This window comes from Zootoca vivipara, chromosome 11 (genome assembly GCF_965207765.1).
Source record: "Zootoca vivipara chromosome 11, rZooViv2.hap1.1, whole genome shotgun sequence".
Lineage (NCBI taxonomy): Eukaryota > Metazoa > Chordata > Lepidosauria > Squamata > Lacertidae > Zootoca > Zootoca vivipara.
In genome coordinates this window covers 18528552-18551249 of record NC_142594.1, presented here as the reverse complement: position 1 = coordinate 18551249, position 22698 = coordinate 18528552, and the positions used below count along the sequence as shown (strand labels likewise).

Genomic DNA, 22698 nt, shown 5'->3' with positions numbered 1-22698 from the left:
AGCAAATTTTGATACATTAATTGCAATTATTTGAATGGCTAGATTAATGTTGAAATCTGAGCATGCAGCCTCTCAATCTTTACTGCACATGACATGATTTAAAGTAGGGAATAATTAACAAACATGTTTAAACTATGTCCAATTAAGCAGCTTTGAAGCCTTTTTAAAAAAATACTTTCAAGTTTGTTCTACATATCAGCTAACTAGAATGAAAAAAAAGCAATATAATTCAAATTAAGAATCCATTCAGCAATTTCCATTTTATCAATATCATATTGCTGCGTTTGTATGACACCCTATGTGTTTACAGTATATCCCAATGAGCCAACCCCTAAGCCCTAGAAATATGTTGGAATATGAATAAATAGTATTTTATTACTGTATTTTTCCGTGTATAAGTCTAGGGTTTTTTTACCCAAAAATTAGGTTTGAAATTGGGGCTCGTCTTATACACAGGTAGTGCTGAGGGGTATTTTCTTAATTTGGAGTCCCCCAAAATAGGGGGTGTGTTATACATGGGGGCGTCTTATAGATGGAAAAATACGGTGTGTAGAAACACTGGGTGAAATCCAACAAAGTCACACTCGGTATGTCTGTTGATTTCAATGAGTCTACTTCAAGTACAGCTAACATTACTATGGTTATCACCCAGTTCTATTATTTGTAACAATATTTTTTCCCCAAAAAATGAGAAATAGTATTGTTACACCTTAAAGACCAAGACATTTAATGCAGCCCATTAAATAACAGCTCTCTAGTGTTACCGTGCCCTCATTCCTCTTGCTAGGGAATAAGCTAATCCCAGCTTAAATGCCAGCCCATATGAACTGCTATGTAACATTGACCTCTAAAGTGTTTATTTAAAAAATAAAAATTGATTTGCTCCACTTCCAGCTTGTAAAGAGGTCAGATTTACTCTAACTGTACTTTCGAGAGTGGATTCATACATTTCTTTCTTCTCTTAGGTCTAGTTCATACACACAGTGCAGTTGCTGTGTGCAGGCTCCCACTCCAAAGTGGTAACCTCTGGAGCTAAGTGGGTCAGGCAGATGATTCAGCTGAACATCAGCCTCACTGACAAATTAAGGAGAAAGATAACACTGTTTTAAATAACCACATCTCTTCTGAGCGCCATGCAGTTTCCGAACGTTATGGCTGCAGGTACTGTAGGTTTCTAACCAGATCTTATTCTTAAGCAAGCGATCTGCTCACGGTATTTAGCAACAATAATTCTACGTACATAAAGTGGTGAAGTGTCCTTCTTTACAGAGGGCAATCTTCTATTTGAAGGAGTCCTCTGTTTAATAACCAGTCTAATTATGGCTCAAAAGAAACATAAGGAGGAAGTACAAGGGCCTTGAAGTATCCTTCCAACAATTAGCACCTGGAAAGCAGACTGAGGAGGCACACAAGTCATAGTCTCCTCCACTATGATGCAAAACAGTCTATTTCAATTTAAAATTACAGTCATTATTGCTAAATTTGTATAAATTCGCAAATGAATTAGCATATGCAAATACATGACCTCTTTTATCCTCTTTTTTGTTGATGCATTTCCTTATTTTTGAAAATGTATAAGGGCCCACCCTACCAGCACGCTAGAACTTCGCTCATCACAGATAATAGACGTTACAGTGGTTGAATGTAAGTGCTAAGAGCTTGAACTTGAGAATAAACTACTTCCACACACAAAAGGGGAAAGAAGCATCCCAAAGTAGAATGTACAGTGGTACCTCGGGTTAAGAACTTAATCCGTTCTGGAGGTCCGTTCTTAACCTGAAACTGTTCTTAACCTGAGATACCGCTTCAGCTAATGGGGCCTCCCTCTGCCACCGCAGCGCAATTTCTGTTCTCATCCTGAAACCAAGTTCTTAACCCGAGGTACTATTTCTGGGTTAGCGGAATCTGTAACCTGAAGCATCTGTAATCTGAAGCGTCTGTAACCCGAGGTACCACTGTATGTAAAGTTTAGATCATTGGGAATTATTATTATAGTAGTAGTAGTAGTAGTAGTAGTAGTAGTTATCCCTTCATTGGACATGGTGTTTTACAGAGCAGTGTAAGCAAAACTGGAAGGCTCCTTCTTCTGAAATTTGACAATGGTAGAAATAAGAATGGGAAGCTAGAGGAGAAAAGGAGATGCAAGGGTAAAAATTGATATTTCAGCCTTGCATAAGAAAGAAGTGAGATTTCAAAAAGTATTCCAATGCATACATTTCCTTTTCTTTTGGTACAAAAAGCAATAACTTTGATGGCACATCATTAAATATTATATATGCCTGCTTAGTATATATAATATTTAAACACTGCAATGTATATGTTTATATTTCTATAAAGGATTTTGGAATGCTAATGCTCTTGTAATGTAAACATTTCATCCATTTGGAGCCATTTTATTTCTCTCTACATCCAATTACATTCCCTGTAAGTACTCTCTACAAGAGACAAATTTTTATGTAAATTTATTTGCAGTTCAGGATTGTGCTAAATAATTGCTAACAGAAATGTATTATTTAGCTGCAGGCTATCTTACTGCATTAGAATTAAACAGTAACCGTTGCTCTTTCAGCAATGGCAAGAAACACCAGGCTGATGTCAACATCACTTGGATTGCCATTATCATAGGTTCAAAGTAAATTTGGATGTCTGCCTTTCTGTTTCATGGAAGAAAAATTGGTTATTTCTAATGCGATAGAAGTCCCCAGCTATTTTTAGCCTAACAGCATGGGTGGGGTGGATTCTCAGCTTATTTTTTTTCCTGGTATTTTAATTAAGCACATTTTTATTAACCATGATTATACTATTATTTTACTTAGGATTTCAGTGTTAAAGTAATAAACAGATCCGGCATTTGCCTCTGTCGGGCGGGGGGAGGGAGTAGTGGAGCATCGGACCGTGCCAGGGGAGGCAGGCAAGAGGCGGCGACGGGGGAAGACCTTCCCCCGCCGCCGCTTCTCGCCGCGAAAAGCCGGCATGGGGCTTGGCAGCGGTGGGGGAAAGGCGCAGGGTCGTTCCTTCGCCTTTCCCCCACCCTGCCCGACAGAGCCGGATCCGACGAAGCTTCTGAAGCTTCATCCGATCCGGCTCTGTCATTGGCAGCAGCGGCGTTTGCTCTCCTGGCTCGGGAAAGCGCCTGCCTTCCTTCCCCGAGCCAAGAGAGCAAGCACCGCCACCACCAGTTCTCCCGGAGCCCATAGGAACACACTAATTGACTTTTAATGCATTCCTATGGGAAACGGTGCCTCGCTAGACGAAATTTTCGTAGGATGAATTGAGTCCTGGAACGAATTAATTTCGTCTAGCGAGGCACCACTGTATTTTAAGTGGGCAAGAATATTACAGCCTCAGAGAAATACTTTGTTGCACAGTCCTTAAAAAATTTTTTATAACACATCTGCATTATACCATATTCACAAATTATTTCCTCTCTCAAAAGAAAGTTAAACCACACACAATGGCCCTGAACTCCACAGCCAGGAACTATCCAAACTTTCTGCACTGAAATGGCCTGTTTAATTCAGCTTGATGATTACTTTATCCCCAATCAAACAGGAAAATGATCCAAAAATTAAAGATCTGATTAATGCTTTCTGTGACGTTAAAACAACTCCTAAATATTAATCAGATCTTAAGGACAAGCATTTAGCTATTCTCAAAACTCATAACTAAGCACCTGCAGTTTGTAAGAGGGAAAATAATAATTATTAAAGTCTATGAGTTACACAGAGGGTGCTTTGATTAGTCTGAGACTTTTTTCCCCTTCTGCCTTCTGTAATCAAGTTAATTATTGCATGCAATAACTCCTGTAAGGATTACACCGTATTTAACAAAGCAAGCCTTGTGCACGGGTGCTTATTAATTATGACAGCTCCCTGCAAAGCCCTATTACTAGTTAATGCTTTATTCTGTAAAGAGATGTCTCCTACTTCAGAATCTGGTTCTGTTTCAATTTGCTTCTGAAGATATTGGCATTACACCAACCAGTTGTCTAAGTCAGTTTTAGTTTGATTCGGGGGCGGGGGGCAATGGTAAGGAGAGTCTGGAAAACTACCTTTACATTAAAAAGAAAACAAGGTGTGGTTCTTGTTTTCGCTCACCAAGCAGTTAACACTGTCCTGTTCAAAGAAGCAGTAAATCACTTCAAAATGTTTCACGAACTTGACCTATCCATTACAAAATCAACAATATATTTTAATCAGTAGGGTCCAATTCTGCATTGACTGCATCTAATTTCTTTGCATAAGGCATGTGTGGTGAGGCCTTCCTCCAAGTCAGGCATAGGGAAACATGGCCCTCCAGATGTTTTGGGACTACAATTCCCATCATCCCTGACCACTGGTCCTGTTAGCTACGGATGATGGGAGTTGTAATCCCAAAACATCTGGAGGGTCGAGATTTCCTATGTCTGCTCCAAGCCAACCTGACATTCAGCATCAGCAGCCATGTATCACGGTCCGGTCAGCGGGCGTTTGAAGCCCCGGCTGAGGACGTCAGGACGTCAGGGGCAAGATGGCGGTGCAGGAGCAGGGCCAAGAGTCTGGGTGGTGAGGGTCCAAAGGTTGAGAAGCAAGGAGTCGCACAGGCACAGCAAACAAGGCAGAGAATGTGTTGCTGTGGCAAAGAGCCGAAGGGAAATGCTGAGCTTATATCCCTCCCTGGCTCCTGCCACCAGGTGCAAGTGGCCTCACCTGAGCAGCCATGCCTAGCTTTTCCAGAACAAGCTGAGGAGGGCCCCAGTCCACCAAAGCCCTACAGGTCCCAGGGCCTGGCTCCTGCCCATACTCCTGACACCACAGACCTGAGAGCTGGCTGAAGGACAACCGTAATTCCCAAGGTTGAAGGAGGGGCTGGCCCATGTCATACTCACTAGCTGCCTGTGCCATGTGCCTTACCACACCTGCCCCACCACCCACACCGTACCATCCCCTACCCTGCACCACTGCGATTGGGGCCACTAATCCTGTGAGCAGTCTGGCTGCTGCATTTCCCACTAGCTGAAACTTCTAGACCAGATGCAAGGGCAGCCTCACAGAAAGTGCAGTAATCATGCCTTGAGCTTACCAATGCATGGACCACTGCAGTCACAACTGAGCACCAGCCCAAACTGGTAGAAAACACCTCTTGACCACAAAAGGTAACTTGGGCTTCTAGTGGCAGAGATGGAGTACCCCACTATGCACCTGCTAATCAGGAGTGCAAGTCTGTCCCAAACAAGCAACTGATCTATGTCCCAGTAGACAAATTGGTTTAGCAGTGCCAGGATCAATAACAATTGTGTGTGTATGTGTGTGTCTACTGTCAATAATATAATCATCAGTTTGTACCTTCTGCATTTCCTTTCCTTCCGATCTCATTCTTTATAGCACACACACACACACACACACACACACACACACACAACTCAGGATAAGACTTCATGCATCTAATGAAAATGACTTTCATGTGGTCCATTCTAAGATATGCAATTTGTTGGTCTCTAAGGAGTTGTTTTTCTGCAACAGAGAAGCATAGCCATTCCTCTGGGGATTATCTAAGTATTTAACAATGTGTATCCTTCTGAATAGTCATGCCACTTTGATTGACAGCAATGTGTACATGGTGAGGCGCAGAGCACGAGTGTTTTCAGAAAACAGTTAAAAAGCTTGCAGGCCATATGTTATCATCAGTTTGACAGCATGGATGGCACAAATATTCTTTTACTCACTTGTTTATTGTGTTGGCAGCTGCCTCCCTGCTTAATTTACTGGTATGCTTCCATCCTGTCTTGTTATGAAGGTGCATGCACCTCGCTCTCAAGCCTTCCAGAGTATTCGTTTCCTGTAATGAAAAACAAGAGTGGTGCTTTTGCTGTCCTTACATCTTACTGTGACTCTTTGTGTACTTAGCCTGCAAGGAAGTCCCCGCCCCCCGTCCAGAAAAAAACCTCATATTGAATGTACCTATGTTTACTATGGTTTAGTTACAATTTTATGCAACTGCAGATGCAAAAATGCATTTTCAACGCTCAAGTCTATGTCCACTCAAGTCTATGTCAATGGTGTTGCTCACAGCCTTTTTATCCTAATGATAGTACTTACCATAAAATACCTAATCTCCAAAGCACACCAATACTGAAAAGTTAAAGGACAATATCCCTTCTATGTTTTCAGAAACACCCATATCTGTGTCTGTATTTGTTCTACTCTCGATGTTGAGTATCTTCTGTTTGGTTTGGATCATAATGTAACAACATAAAGGTCTTGCCAAGTCAGTCCATGCAATCCTACATTCTGTATATGCTTACAAACTGACAGGTGCTGACAAAGTCAAAAGCAGGTCATGATAGTGAAAACCAGTGTCCTAGTCATCCATGCAGGAAAGTAGTGCCTTTCAAAGGGAGGCCCACTTGTCTTTTGCTTTTGTTGAATGGAAAAAGTGGGTGGTTTGAGTGTTCCTAATGGTACAAATTAACCAACCACACAATCCATTGTTTATGTGTTGTACAGATTTATAGTGAGAGCTGTATTTTGAAATATGATGGTGTGTGATATGAAACATAATTTATTTGAATTATACAACTGGATCATAAAGATTGGTATTTCAGGTGTTTGTATGTAAATTATAACTTATTTATTTCACAAATTTGAAATAACAGTGATTACTTTTTAATGTTGGTAAAACTACAGAATTTTAATACTACAAGGTCCTGGTATTATTTTTGAATAATTTATTTGAATTGATATTTTTAAACTTGAGAATTCATTTCCTCCTTCTCTATGCAATGACAATACATATTACTATGTCTACAATCAATATGCATTTTTAGAAAAATAAGATTGGCCCAAACTTGAGACTGCTAATGATTGGCTGCATGAATATGATGTCATTTGGCTGTTCCTCTAGTTACTAATGGGGTTGCTGATATTGAGCTGGATTTTCACTGTCCTGATTCAGTTTGCAGACTGAAATCTTTTCTTGGCAGAGCAGGCCATAAAGTGAGATGGTTACAGTATTTTTGGAGAGTGAGCTAAGAAGTCATTTGCTGATACAGCCAGTATCAGTGTGTTTTCAGTGGTTAATTTCTTTCCCCTCTGTATCCTGGCTTCTGCAGTGTACAATTGTGGAGAGTAATATGTGCTGTACAAAGTTAAATGGGATGTTCTTGGGTCAACTATGCTGTGCGGAACCTGTGCAGTACCTTTCCCCAGGCATTTAAATGCTGTGGGTGGGGATTCAAGGATATGTCGAAAGCAGCCTCTCCCCCTCTGTCCGTCCCTCTCTTTATAGAACTGGGGGGTGGGAATTGTGGTGCAGTGGAGTTGTGCTCACCCTAATAACTGAACGCAGTGATCAAAGGAGTTTCTCTCTCTTTTTTTGCAGTTCAAACTTGCTAGGTTTTCCCATTGCCTGCAAGCAAGGCAGAGGAAAATGTGAAGTGGGGTGTGTGTCTCTAAAAGTAGCAAGCAGGGGTAGGCACAGCAGTAGTTGTCAAGGGAAAACTTTGGAGAAACTTTTTCTCCTCAAGAAAAAAGATGTAAACTCATGTACTGTATCTAGCTGGGAGGGGTGGGGTTTTTTTTTAGTGATAAATGACTGATAGGGATTAATCAGCACCACCTCTCTGCACACATTTTTTTGTTTGCATAAAAACAACTTGGAAAGTTACACAGAACTGGGTGAAATGTGTTTGGTTATAGACAGAAAGTTTGGTTACAGACAGAAAGTAATTGTGGTAACTCAAAGCAATTTACATTACCAATTAAAAACAAAAACACACATATATGTAAAACAAATAACAAAGTTGTTGTGCATATCTTGTAATATTCTAAAAAGTATTGCCCAGTTTAAATAAGACCTCAGATGCAAAAAAAAAAAAAAAAGAGCACTCACTTTATGTATGTTTCATGTGTCACGGCACTTTAACAACCCTTTAAGATATGATGGTTCTTTATAGGCAAAGCATATTATGGCCCCGAGGAACCTTACTGGAGTGCAGTTGGTGTCAGCTGCAGAGTTTAAGTACTCTTTAACTCAATCCATGTGAAACTCTGCATGGGTTCGAGCACTGTTCATGCCCTTCTACACAGCACCTCACTACACAGTACCTGCTACCTATGCCCCCCAATGATCACATAACTTTACACCTGAGATGGACCTGACCCTGTGTTGACAACTGCCACACCCACATCACCATCACAGAGCACTGAATGTGGCATGTCAGCACTAAATCACTGCACACATAGCCACTAGGATATATAAATGGAGACCACAACTCAGATGATACGACACAGATTATGGAACTATATCTTTCTGGCTCTATGTTTTGCACCTTTGAAGACAAAGTAGATGTTCATCTTGAAGTTTGGCTTCACATAGCTGATATGTGTTTCACAAAGAGCTGGCACAGGAGGGTCCAGGATAGATGGGCAGCATGGTTTTGGGGAAGAGGGGCTTTAACTCCCTGCCCTAGCTGTGATGGTAATCAGAATTGTCCCCCACCATGCCAACAATTTGCAATGGAAGCAAAGCTCCCATTGGAGCTCTACAGGATTTCTAATATAAATTTGTGATTAAAAAAAAACCCCAAATCCTGGCAAACTGCCGTATTTTCCTTCTACAGATTTGTTTCATTTATTAAATAGGTTAGTTTCGACTTCTCACTACAGAAATGTATTTGTAGTCATTCACATGATCAATAGGCATATGAATGACCATGAATTACTTACAGTAATTTTTACAATTGCTCGCAGTAGCTTTGGTATCTAGTTACGCAAATATGATGACCACAATCCAACTCAGGTTAAATCATGCATAAGGCTATTGAAATCAATAGGGTTAAGAGCACTTTACTCTGTTCAGTTGCAGCCAGTAACGACCGAAAGAATAATCAGTATTGCGCCGTTGTTAGGTTTGGCTAATTTATTTTATTTTATTGCTTAATGTCAGCAACAAACTAAGCTTTGGTTTAAACTAGGGCACATTTACAGTTCTTATTCCTCACTTGACAGACTTCAGCACATTTATTTTATGCACAGTTCATTGGTCAAAAATAATTATTTAAGAAAAGTACGTATTAATTTAGCTGCAGGATGCAACGTGAAAGCAGCTTCCTTAGAATAAGCACAAAATTAAACCTAAGTGACTGGAACTAACGTTATTTGTCGCAATTATGCTTCACTTTGTTGTAGCTGACATTCATTTTCTATTTTTACACTTCATAACATTTACTAGGGATGCAAGTTCCAAAAATCAATACTAATAACGTTCGGTCAGTATTTACCCTCATTTTATCCCAATCATTTTAAGGCCCATGAGGTCCTCAGAGTGCTGGAGAAGTAGTTATGAGTAAAGGAAATAAAATAAAAATAAAATAAAATCAAGACTTTGGGGATAGCAATATAACCCTACATTTGTCAGCATTAAATTAATAGTACTAGGTCATATTTGCAGGGGGTAGAACTCTCAAGCGAACACAATACACCTACACTTCATTTTCACAATACAGGTTTGCTTTAAGCCATGCTCGGATTCATTCATGATTCACCCCAGGTGATATCTGGCTAAAGGGGAATATATCAGTACTCACTTTACAGTACAACTAAACTAATTCACTTTTTGTTTGTGTATGACTGGGGGAGACTTGCTTGCTGAGCATAAAGGAAAATCCTCCATAATTTCATCTGTAACCAGTTTAGCATTTATCTTTCAAGAGCTGCATGCTCTTGCACACCTACGTAACTTGTCTCTTGGGCCAGCTATAAACAAAACTATTTCTTTTACTCTCATATGAACCTGCACTTGCTCCCACTAGTTATTTGGACGTGCGTGGCTTTTATGACTATCCCAGGACATGGCTTTTTCTGTTTTTCAGGTTCTCGCTGCAATGCAGCTGAAATGTAAACTTGCTGCCATTCTCTGTTGCTTTCGCAGTGTGATCAGTACTTCTTTCAGCTGTTTGGCTGCAAGCGCTTACTGCTTAAAATATATGTAGAGTGAATGTGCCATGAAAAGTTAATTTTTTAGTCAATAGGATTGTTCCGTGTATGCATTAATGGTCAAATATGGTTATAAGAATAATTTGGAAGGGGTTTTTCGTTGTTGTTTTTAAATATAGCTCTTAGCCAGGAAGGAGCCAAAGCAAATAATGATGAGCAAACATCAGGGTTATTTCAGCCCCAGCCACAAATCTGAGCTAGCATCAAGGGAATAGAGCTTTTACTTGTCAGAGCAGGTTCTTTGATAGGTACTTAGTACATAAACTAAAAGCCAGACATGTTGAATCAGTTGAATCTGGGAGAAAATGTTCTTAATTTGCAGCATGATGGAGAATCTTTAATGTGTGTCAAAGGGCAAGCCAGAATGTGGGTGGCACAGCTTAGCTTGATCAAGGAAGAATATAAAATAGATTGGGCAGGATTATTACCAGGCTAATTCAGAGAATACAGGAGTTCAATTCAGGGCATATAAAACAGTTCTGATCATGTTTGTTTATTTTAGGGATTTATTTCTAACGTTTAATGTTTTATCGTGTTTTTAATATTCTGTTGGGAGCTGCCCAGAGTGTCTGGGCCAACCCAGTCATATGGGTGGCATACAAATATTACAACAACAACAACAACCAATATTATAATAAACTAAAAGACCACAGATCGCAAAAAGGCAGCATAATCAATCAAGAGGATGAACATTATAAATAAAGAAGTCTGAGAAAATAAATACTGTATATATTTGCCTGGCATCTCTGGATAGAGTGCACCACAACTGGGCTGCTACCACTGAGAAGGCCCTCAGTAAAGAATTAAAATAGCTAATAGAAGGGACACCACAGGACAAAGTAAATAACAAAACAAAGGAACAAATTTAGGGAAGGATACCAAAAAAAGTTTAGGGATTCATGCACAGGACTAAGTACATTAATGAGACTTCATGCAGGGTCCATTCACTGTACCCTCAGCTATACAATCACCAACAACAATGCATTTGGATGCATTATTATGTCTTGGCCATTTAGGATTATGAAAGTTGTCCCAACTTCCACCACAAGGGGCGTAATGGGCTTTGGCACACTCCACTGGCGCACACGGGGTTCAGGAAAGTAACCCCTGTGCAAAACGGTTGTTGTCTGTACTTCTCTCCCAAGGAAGGAAACAGGACATACGTTAGCCACGCCTAAGTACTGGCAATGATTTCAATGGACATAAGAGCAACTAACTTTAATTGGAATCCAGCCTGCAGTTCTAAGCCACTCTCACTGTTGAATGTCACTACTATTTATAGTGCGGTGGTGGGGGGACTGGATAGCCTGTGTTGTTCATTGCAGTCACAAGGCTGTGGTGAACATAAAATCTGAAAAATGTATGTAAAGCACACAACCTGGGATAAAGAAATAAACAAATGCACGCAGCACTGCACAGTGTGTTGCACTGGTCACCTCACTTGGATCTGTCCCAACAGTGGCTTTGATGTAGCTACGGAGAGAAGCAATTCTGTCCTCAAAGTGCCTAGCTGAATTGTCACAGTAGGTTTCTGAGGCTTCCAGCATACTATTTACCGGGGCAGATGTTAATAGGCATTGTACCCCTTGGCTGGATGGCTACCTGAAGACTCAACGAAGGTAGCAAAGCATACCTTTACTGCCTTCAGGGCTATTCAGTAGGCACAATATATCAGCAGCAGAATTGTTTCCTCATGAGGTATATTCTTTAAGCCTAAAGTAGTCCCATAAGCCTGAATCACTCCATCTAACTTCCCAATTTCCATATCATCAATAATAATAAAATCCATAGAACATTTGTTTAAACTAGAAGCCCACTTGTTTTTAAATTCCGAAACTTGAGTAAATAACCCGTTTTTATTATTTAAATCCTTAAACTCCTGGGAATATGATTGAATTCACAACACTCAGAGAGGGTGCTGGCATGTAAATCAAATAAATATATTTCCATTTCACTTTTTATTGACTGTTACAGCTGACATAAATCCAAGTTTAACTTGAAGCTGTGATCATTCTTTCCTTGGGTAAATGTTGTGAAAAGTTGACAATACAAAGAAAAGCTGTCCAGACAAGTTGGTTCTTATAAAAATCTGTTTCACACTCTGATGGTGCTAATTTATTCTTAATGGGTTATGGTTACAGTGTTATTTGATATTAAGAAGAAGAAAAAAACCAACCCATGTTTTTATAGGAAGAAAGTTTTGAAGGTTGGGGTTGCAGAATTTGAATTTGAAGCAGAATGCATTACCACCTTTGATGGATGCCAAACTAATGCCAAGAGTAACTACCCTTTCTCTGGCATGTCTGGCGCAGAGGGTGAAAGGTTTTCATAGGACTCTGCTGAATGTAACCAATAAGCCTGCTCCCTACTCCTTTAGCCTTTTCAATATCCAGCTACTCAGACCTAGACTCAAGTGACTACTGTATCATTATCAGCATTTATAATTTCAGGGCATATACTCACCAAACAGCTCTAACATATTTAATTTGCCTCATTTCCAATACATTTTTTATTTGGAGAAATGGCCTTGATTTTTCACATCAACTTACCGGTACTAAGAAACATTGCCAGTAGGCAACAAGTTATTCTGGCTTAGTTTAAGATGGAATACATGAGGCATTTTACGTTCAGGGGATGTTAAGATTTTGATTTCTCTTCTGAGGACTGACTGTCACACTGTTTTAAAACTCCTGTGCTAAATAGATAGCAAAGCTGATAAAATAAAAAGCTTTTCATAGGCAAGACATAGTTAACACACAATATAAGGCTGTGTAGATGAAGTTGGACAATGCTCTTTTCATAAATGGACACAAGATTTTTAACATATGAAGAAGAATTAAAAATGAGAGTTTGTAACCAGATCGGACATAACTTTTGCTTCTGAACTTTGGAAATAAGAACTACGCCATTTCCTGTCTAGTAATCTCTACTTTCCCAGAAAATTTGAGACGAGCAGGATGTCAGTAGACACAACATCATCTGACTTGGTCCTTCAAAAACAACTTCTGGAACTTATTGAAGATTTAAGATGTGGCATGTATCAGAACACAATACAGATTGCAAAAATAAAATAATAATAATTCAAAACTCTGTGGAAAATGAAGAAGGGTTATTTCCAACTGAGAATTTAGTCAAGATAGACTTACAACCACTAGTCCTGGACAATGCAGAAGAAAAGGAAGCCGAATGGAATATTGTTCCCCCAGTGAGAAGGGGGGAGAGGGACAAGATTCATGTTTGATTTCAAGAGCTTTAAAAGAAGAACCAGTATGGAATAATGCCCTCCCAGTGGGAGAGGGAGGGCGGAATCCATACTGAGGCCAGAGTTTAAGGGAAAGAAAAATTGTGAAAGGGCTAACAAGTGGGAAAGCAGTTGGATGGTGTTTTGTAATATTTAAAGAATTGGGGAGGCAGCAGGGGATGACCAAGGAAGAAGGGTAGATAGGAAGGGACAGGGTGGGAGTGGGGTGAGGAGTAATAAGGGATGTTATTTTTTGATTGCTTTAGATGGTCCAAAACTGGAATGACCTATGGGACTCGCTGGATCATCTGGGAGACCCTGAATCCAGGGGAAGGGGGGCTGATTTAGTTTTAAGTGATAATGTTAGAAAAATTAATATTTGAATTCATGGAAAGTTTTTGGTAATAAATTTTAGGCTAAGGGGAGAAATAAAAGATAGAGGATGGGAAAATAAATTTTGATTTGGATTAATTGATTAATTATTGGTGGAGGATAATGGACATTTTTTAAGAATAGAATAGTTGAGAGATAATGATAAAATGTGTTAGAATGATTTAAGATACAAAATGAAAATTGCTTAATTGAGATTTTAAAATGAACCCAGTTGGAGGGGGGGAGGAATTGAGGAAGTCAACAATGTTAAGTAAAGAATGTAAGAATTGTTATGTTTTTCCTTTTCATGTTTTATTTTTGTTTTATGTTTTTTGTGATTTTATTTTTGTGAATATTGGAAAATGAATAAAAATTATTTGGAAATATATAGTCAACACAAGGAAGTTCGTCACTCCAACGTTCATGTGCTCTGCTCTGGTTTGCTAGAAGCAGCTTAGTCATGCTGGCCACATGACCCGGAAGCTATACGCCGGCTCCCTTGGCCAATAATGCAATATGAGCACCGCAACCCCAGAGTCGGTCACGTCTGGACCTAATGGTCAGGGGTCCCTTTACCTTTACCTTTTAAGACTTGACTGCCATCAGCATCAACATTTTTATATTTCCACATAAAATATGGGCAAGAAGTTACTTTAGACATGCCCTACCATCGTTAAAAAATAATCTGACTATATCTTTATGGCATAAAAACCTCCGCAATTTAGTTATTGCAGGAAGAAACAGCACCTAAGTTACAAGCCTCTAAACCAGGCATCCCCAAACTTCGGCCCTCCAGATGTTTTGGACTAGAATTCCCATCTTCCCCGACCACTGGTCCTGTTAGCTAGGTATCATGGGAGTTGTAGGCCAAAACATCTGGAGGGCCGCAGTTTGGGGATGCCTGCTCTAAGGGGCAGGAAGATTCTGGTCATTTCTACTGAGTATGTTGGGATTTTATTTCATATACTTTCATTTCAGATTTACAGGAATCTCTCCCTATAACATCTAGAGACATATGGTTGTCGTGATCTTAGTTTGGGTGATGACATGGCTGGCATGGCACTTACTCGAAGAGGCCTACACAGCATGCTGGAGGGGCTCGCAGCTTATTGTTCCCAAAACTCTCTAAAGATAAATTATGGCAAAACCAAAATTGTGGTGTTTACTAGAGCTCGCCACACATTTAGATGGTCTTTAGATGAACACATAATTGAACATTGTCCTTTTAAAAAAATGTCTTGGTATCACTTTCTGCTACGACAGTTTCTTATTCAAAAATCCCAGCACCTTACAAAATGTTATATATTTGTTTACATTGGTTGTTGACAATCCCAGCATATTCTCTATATGAGGTCTCAGAGATACACTGAGGAATGTTGACACATGCTTAAATGCAGTTGCCAGAATTCGCTAGTGTGTGTAGTGTTCAAGAAGTAGGGAGATATCTTTTTTATTTTGACTATTGCTCCATTCATATGGGATTGTTAGCATTCACCATTTTGGGGACATTGACTGTAATATATGCACAGCATATCCACAGTACACTTTAACATTATCTCTGTTTCCTTCCTCAAACCACAGAAACTGCAGGCCAACGAAACAAGTCCATATTTACAGCCATAGAGATATTGTTCTCTCTTTGCTTTAAACTTTAAATGTGCTGGTTAATAACTTGTTCTCTCTTCCATTCTACCCCATGTTTCATTTTTTATGCACACTTCAAAGACCATTTTGCTTGCTTCTCAGCAAGAGTGCAATTTTCTTTTACCAGACTATTCTGGTTCATGGACAGCCTAACGCTACATGCACTAGGAGGATTTTGTACAATCCAAGTATTGACCTATGGAGAGTGCCATCTGTGTCTGTGTGCTTTATAATCCTTGTGCATATACCATTGATGCCGAGCAATACAAAATTCAAAAAGTGAAAAAGAAAGACAATGGAACGCCTTAAGTTTCAAAGCTTGCTGGAGGGGGAACGGACGAATCATAATATGTATTTGTGCCATGACATATTTTGTTACCTTTTCAAAGTTGTCCTTTCAAACAGCTTTGTCACTGCAGTTTACTTGTACTTGCTTTTTTTTTCTTTATTAACAATCTCTTATATCATATGACACATTTCATGTAGCATATCTCGTATAACATATACATATACATATGTACTGTACATCTTCTTGAGTAAACATATATAATCCGTGTAAGCAAAAAGAGTTACTTGCTCAAAACATATAACATTTCATTCCAAGCATCTAGTTTGCCAGGGAAATGTCAGTAGCCTGGAAAAAAATGTGCAATGAGCGGGCACAAATTCAATATTTATCTGAAAGCATTCTTTATAATAAAAAAAATCCACCCTTTTTAGATCCCATTGAAACTTATGGCATAGTTTCCACTGATACAGGTGAAAATAAGACAGAGTTAGAACAGGCACCAACAAGTTTTATACCAGGCCGTGTTCCAGCAAAGCACTGGAACATGCTCTCAACAATAAACATATGGCTGCGGAATGTTTCACATGGATTGTGGTACACATGTCTTGCACATTTCACAGACGCATAAGCCAAATACCAAGCAGGGGTAGGGAAGATATTGGCTATGTTGTGATTTAGAAATTTGGCGCTATTGCCTCCTAGTAACATTCAGAGTCGTAGGTGTATTGAGATTATATAATATATTTTGGGGGACTCCAAATAAAGATATCCCGCATATGCACTATCCATGTATAAGATGGCCCCCAATTTTAAACTTGAAAAAATAGGGGGGGGGATATAGTCTTATACACAGAAAAATACGGTATATATTATAATATATAATATAAAGTTATGTGTGTTCCTCTTCCAATACAATCTCCCAAACATTCCACACAATGTTATCAGAGGAACGTATAAGATGATACTTAGCATAATTTCTGCACTGCATTGCAGCTAAAGGTAACTTAGGAAAAGAACATAAATACTTCACACTGCTGCTCATGCCAATTTTACTTCATCTCCTAAAGGTGACCCCATAGTTGTAAGAAATTAAAGAACTCTCCATGGAAATCTACACAGCAAGCAAACATGGGTGCCTCAAGTGTTTCTCCAGTGCCAGAGAGCAATGGCATTAGTACCCTTGAATGAAAAAGTACCTTTACATAAAATATGAAGATATGTATTCCTCAGGGGAAAGCTGGTGTTCAAATATTTCACAAGACATTCTGTAGATTTACCATGTAATTGGCTGTATTTCTACAGTATTCTAATTTGATTTGTATTTCACCAACCACCTTTTATGTAGAAACCCATATATTGGATGGCAAACTATAGAGGGGATCGATAAGAGCTGGAGAACATCCTCTCTCAATGGAATAAGAAAGAAGCCACAGAATCAGAAAACATCTCATCTGTGAAAAGTATCGAGGTTGCAAATATGTTGAACACTGCAGTGTGCTAAAAGACTGGTGGCTCTGTGAAACCTGAATTCCATGTAATAACGTAACAAGAGTCCTGAAACCAAAGGCCTATGTATCCCAGCATCCTCTTTCCCACAGTGGCCAACCAGTTGCCCGTAGGATGTCCAACAGCAGGACATGAGGACAATAGTGCTCTTGATCCCCAGTGACAGTATTTAGAGGCATGCTACCTCTGATACTGGAAGTACAGTAGTATACAACCGTCATGATGATCAGTCATTGATAGACTTATCCTACATGCAGCGGCATAGCATGATTTGCTGTGGAGGGTGAATGGAGCCTGCTGTGGCAGCCCAACCCTCACCAATGCCACTGGAGCAATGCCAGCCTCAAGCCACTTTGCAAGGCTGGGACAGCGGCGTAGCAACCCCCGCTGGTGCCAGGGGCAGACTAAGGTTGTTGCACTTTTTTTTAGGAAATCAAAGTTGTTGAGCTTTTTTAAAGACCTCTGTGCCACCCTAGGATACACACACACCACCCTCTGGCTAGGATCATGGCTGTTGCACCCTTCTTGTGCTACCTTGCCAGCCCCAAGCTGCTTTGTGAGGCTGGGATCATACCATGCAGGGCTGGCAGGGTAGCATGAGCAGCACACTCCCAAAAAATGTGCCTGGGGCCATTGCCCCAGCAGCCACCCCCCTCCCTGATGCTACTTCCCTGCCTACAGGGTCCAATTCCATTTTAAAGCCACTGAAGTTTATGGCCATCGCCACATATTGTGGCAAGGATTGTTATGGTTCAGTTATGTTTTTGTGATACACCTCTTTTTGTCACTCCTGAACCTCCCAGTATCCAGCTTCATTGAATGAACCAATATTATATGGTACTATCATGGGAAAGGCAGGGAAAGTTCTCCCTATCTACAGCACTTTTTCTACACCCTGTGTAATTTGATACTCCTCTATCATGCTTCTGCAGGAAAACAGAATGAATTGTTTGAACTGCAGAAAATTATTCACTGTCCCACTTAGGAAGTTAATAAAATAACCCTTCTTCTTTGGGTTTGTTTGTTTTTACTAATATGCTCCACAAATATACTAATGTCCACTTGCATTTATTTTTGCCAAATTTGTGTTCCTTCTTGTTCTCCTCCGTGGGGCAAGGCTTGCATGTTCTAAAGTTTTCTTCCCTCAATTAACTGAATTCTGCTTGTTAAGCACTTCAGATATTGCAAGGGATATGACGTGCATGTTATGTTCAAAGCCACAATCATTACAAATACAGATCCCAGAGCCTGCGCGGTTCCTACTGCTTCTTTTTCCATAGCAAAGTCGTCTTATTCAGAACGTAATCCAGTGGTTTTCTTCCACTGACAGAAGGCTCCTTGAATTAATGGAGGCATTGTGCAGTGGAACAGCCAGGGAAACAATTGCCAACAATTCCCCCTCTAGTTGCCAATTCATGCCAACTCCAGTGCCATTCTGAATAGTCCTCAAACTCTTTGAAGCAGATGTGGCCAATAGGACTTAAAACCGAGGGGAAGAGAGTGGAATGGAATGCTGGGTGAAGCTAGATTGAGTGACAGGTAGGAACTGTTGGTCAGAAATGAGAGCTGAAAAATAGGGCAGCCAAAGAGAAAGAGGGCATGAAGTGGGAGATAATGAAAGTGCACATGAAAACACATAAATTTTAAGAGTTAGAATATGGCATTAGAACTGTGAGTACTCTGTATAAAAATGACTACTTGTTCTGGATGCTATGTTCCTTAAAACATAAACATTAATTTAATTAGCTGTCTGTATTCTGGTCTGGGATTCTAAGGTTAATGTATTTCACCCCACATGTCTGGTGAGGATGTACTCAAGAATATAAAGTCAGCAGGTGGCAGCAGGTATTTTGAGGGAAGTCTGGGCTTAGCAACTGAGCTAGTGACCATCCTCAGACAGACCTAGGGAATATCACAAGCTGTTTTATCCAATTTGTTGACTACAGTGTTTCATTAAAAGGGAGTTGAATTATTTCCTCACTTAAGCCCCAAACACTGCTAAGCACAAGGGCCATGATGCTGGTTGGGTTTTTTCCAGGACACAGATAAGCTCCTTTAGTAATTCAAGAACAGGATACTGTGCTTGCTTGCTTCAATAATCATCAGACAGATAACCTTGTAAACAGATGCACTTAGGAATGGCCTAGTGAATTACTGACACTGGACAGCCATAACCTTCAAAGTCATGCACATCAACCACAGAGAATTATACTCAAAGGAGAAAGAAATTGCAACCCCATCTTGTTATAGACACTTATAGCAATATATTTACATCCACCCTGCCACTGTCACATGTGATCATAACTCTATGATCTGAAGAAGAAGAAAAATTAAAAAGGCCACTGGGAAGCAGGAAAAAATGCAGCTGATAAAATCTGGACATGTGAAGCAGACATAAAAATAACATCAAATGTTAAAAACCAAATAGGTCCTCCCTAGTCATTAAATTAAAGTATCTGTAATATGGAGTGAAATATATTAACTTGTCCATAATACTCCCATGTTTTCAAGTAATGTACTATTTATACTAAATGGTGATCATTATACTAAGCAGAAATTCTAGCTGAGCCTCATTGCTTTATTTCTCAATGAAGCTTTGCTTAGCATACATTTCTGAAAGAGTGGAGAAGGGGGTAGAACCTGTGTTGCTCATAGAATTTGAACGTGATGCTAGATATGTACATTTACTGTAACAGAATTTGGACAGAAATTGTCAGGGAAAATGTGTGCAGCTGTGAAGTGAAGAGAAAGCATTCCATGCTCTGAAAAATATGTAGAGCAAAATAAGAGAGTGCAGGTCTGTGTAGGCTGGTCTCTTGGATGATTACGGCACAAGGATGGACTTTGGGTCCATCTCATCAGCCAAGCAGTTGTTTGCAGTCACCAAAACCTTATTCATCTCCTTGTTCCTGATCTTCTGCTGCACCCTCCATGTGACTTCAAGGACAATTCCATTCCCCTTCCTGAGCTCTGACCTTTGAAGTCCTTGTTTGTTTGACCCCACAGTTCCAATATGCTCTAGGCATTTTAACAACACAGAAGTCCAAGAAGCCTATGCCACCATCTCCAGCTCCAGTGATCAACAATAAATTGTGGCACATCAGCTTGCACCTGCCCATTCAACAGCACACCCCAAACATGTATTGTCAAAATTACTCCTAGAGTGAGGTTATGTGCTACAGCACCTGTGCAATAGCTCAGTTGGTCAGAGTGTGGTGCTGATAATACCAAGGGCTGAGGTTTGATTCTCAAATGGGACAGCTGCATGTTCCTACATTTCAGGGGGTTGGACTAGATGAACCTTGGGATTCCTTCCAACTCTACATTTCTATGATTCAATGAAATCATGACCTTAGAAAAGCATTGTAGGGAAATTAAAAAGGTATTGCACATAGGTTCCCCACATAAAGACTTGCAACTGAAGTATATGTTTTTCAACAAGCTCTACACAATCATACTAGCATTAATGATTCTATCTATTATTTCTATTGGCTCATTATAGTGCTCACTCCAGGAAAAGTCTTTTTATTACGGTATTAGTACTTGCATTTTACTGATGAAAAGCTAGAAATGTTTTTCCAGTGGAAACTTACACTTTAATGTAATACAAATATTATTGTGTTGTGTGGAACAATGTTCTGTCAACTTCAACTGTATCATTAACTAAGGCACACGCAGTGGTTCTATGGACTTAGCTATACAGCTTCAAATGAAACATTTTGAATGTGTTTGAAAGTGCAATATACAATTGTGATACTAAATGGTGACTGAGCTATAGCAAATTCAATGCATTTTTCAAAACAATTTTTAAAAAGCATTTTCACAATGTTTTTAACCACCTTTGTGTCTTATTCATATTTCAATTATCTTCAGAGATTTATTATAACCAGATTGCATATATGCATATAGGAGAAAATAGGTAAAATTATCAAGTTTCTATTTCAAATATCAGATGCAGGGTCCTTTGAAGAAGGATGCTACACACAGGAGCAAAAAAAAGTTTTTGAAAGGTAAGTTATGGTTACATACATTTCTCAGCAGCAAGCAGCAAGAAAAAAAGCAAAAAACCAAAATGCTAAAAAAGGTCAAGCATTGGATGATTTAATAGTTCATGAAATTCAAACCACAAAAGGAGATAAACAACAAGATGACAAACCACAAAAAGCATAGAGCTTAATTGGTTATCATAACGGCATTCACAAAATTCGTCATATTCAACGTCCAGAGATATTCTACCATGCAGTTAGTTATCCAACTGTTCAGTAAGGTGGTGGTTACCAGATGCACTCATAGAGCAAAACCAGTCTTGTCTTTCAAATTTGGATACACACGGAAAGAGATATTTAAACTTTCCAATGATACCTTCACATGATTATATAGATGTAAAATAAAAGAGGAGAAAACGAGCAATAGGCAGAAAGGTACAGAGGACATGGAGTGGGCCTCTTCAGCTCTTCCTTATTCAACAGAAACAGCAATGGTGTGGCAAATGAATATGGAAAATAAGCAAATTACATTTTGTATAAAATTCTCATGTGATTAAAACAAAATAGCACATTTGCCGTCATAATTTATCTGCACTCTTTTTATTTCAAATGCATAATTACATATTCATGACTTTATAAAACTGGATCATCCAATGCCATAAACTGAATTTGCACATTACCGTATATATATTTTTTAAAAAACTGTTCTGCTTGTGCAGTTTTAGCCTCAGTAGAAGGAAATTCATGTCTCAAGACTGGAGAATCTTGCCCATGGGTCCCTTCTGAATCTTTCCTAAATTTCTAGTAAACTAAAGCATTGGTCCTTTGTGCTCTATACCACTGCAGGCACAACTGAAGTTAGTGGGATTTACGGGTGTCTTCTTTTTGGGAGGTTCAGCTAGCCATGCACATGATCTCAGTGAGATATGTGTTCTTTGAAATCCACAACATAACATTTAAGCATGTGCCAATATTGCTTGCACTTCTAGCTTTTGCTTGAGAGAGAATATACCTCTAAAGGGCAGAACTGACGATATGCCTAAATTCCTTGAAAAGAAGAACCAAAACTAGCTAACTTCTAACATTAGTTTTAATGGGAGAATAATTTAGTTTAGCTCTTACTTGTATGCACTGCGAACACCCAAATGGATTTTCCCACTGAATTTATGCTAACAAATTTTTATTCAATTTTCTTTTTCTATCATTACATACATCTCATATCCATAATATTTATATTACATTCCCTCTTCCTGCCCCTCCTGGGCTTCCCCCCAACTTCCGCTTCTGATTTGTTTCCCCCTTATTACACACTGCTGTTTCTTAAAAGATACACTATATTATTTCTTTATCTTCTACATATTTTTTGTTAGTAAAGATGTGAGTGTTTATTTCAATCCTGCCATCAAGTCAATAGTCTTCCTTTGTTTCTGCAAATATACTATAAATGGTTCCCATTCTCTTTCAAAGTCACTGTTGTCTTTTTCCTGAAGTCTGTCCATCAATTTTGCCAATTCTGCATAGTTCATCAGTTTTTCTTGCCATTGCTCTTTAGTTGGCATTTCTCTAGTCTTCCAATTTTGGGCTATCAAAATTCTCACCACTGTAGTAGCATACATGAATAGCATCCTCTTCTCTTTCGGTAGATCTTGGCCTAAAATACCTAGCAAGAAAGCTTCTGGTTGTTTA

The 22698-nt window shown here is 39.3% G+C and overlaps 1 protein-coding gene across 11 annotated transcripts in view; it reads right to left on the bottom strand.

The window, feature by feature from the left end:
* Positions 1-22698, bottom strand: part of ZNF385D (zinc finger protein 385D) — a 410518-nt gene that overhangs the window by 368049 nt on the left and 19771 nt on the right. For 2 of the 11 annotated variants that reach the window (XM_088653770.1, XM_088653778.1), the window contains exon 2: positions 5705-5817. The exons of the other annotated variants lie outside the window; for them this stretch is intronic. The gene's annotated coding sequence lies outside the window, so the exon portion shown is untranslated. The remainder of the gene's footprint in view (positions 1-5704; positions 5818-22698) is intronic. 11 annotated transcript variants of the gene reach the window in all.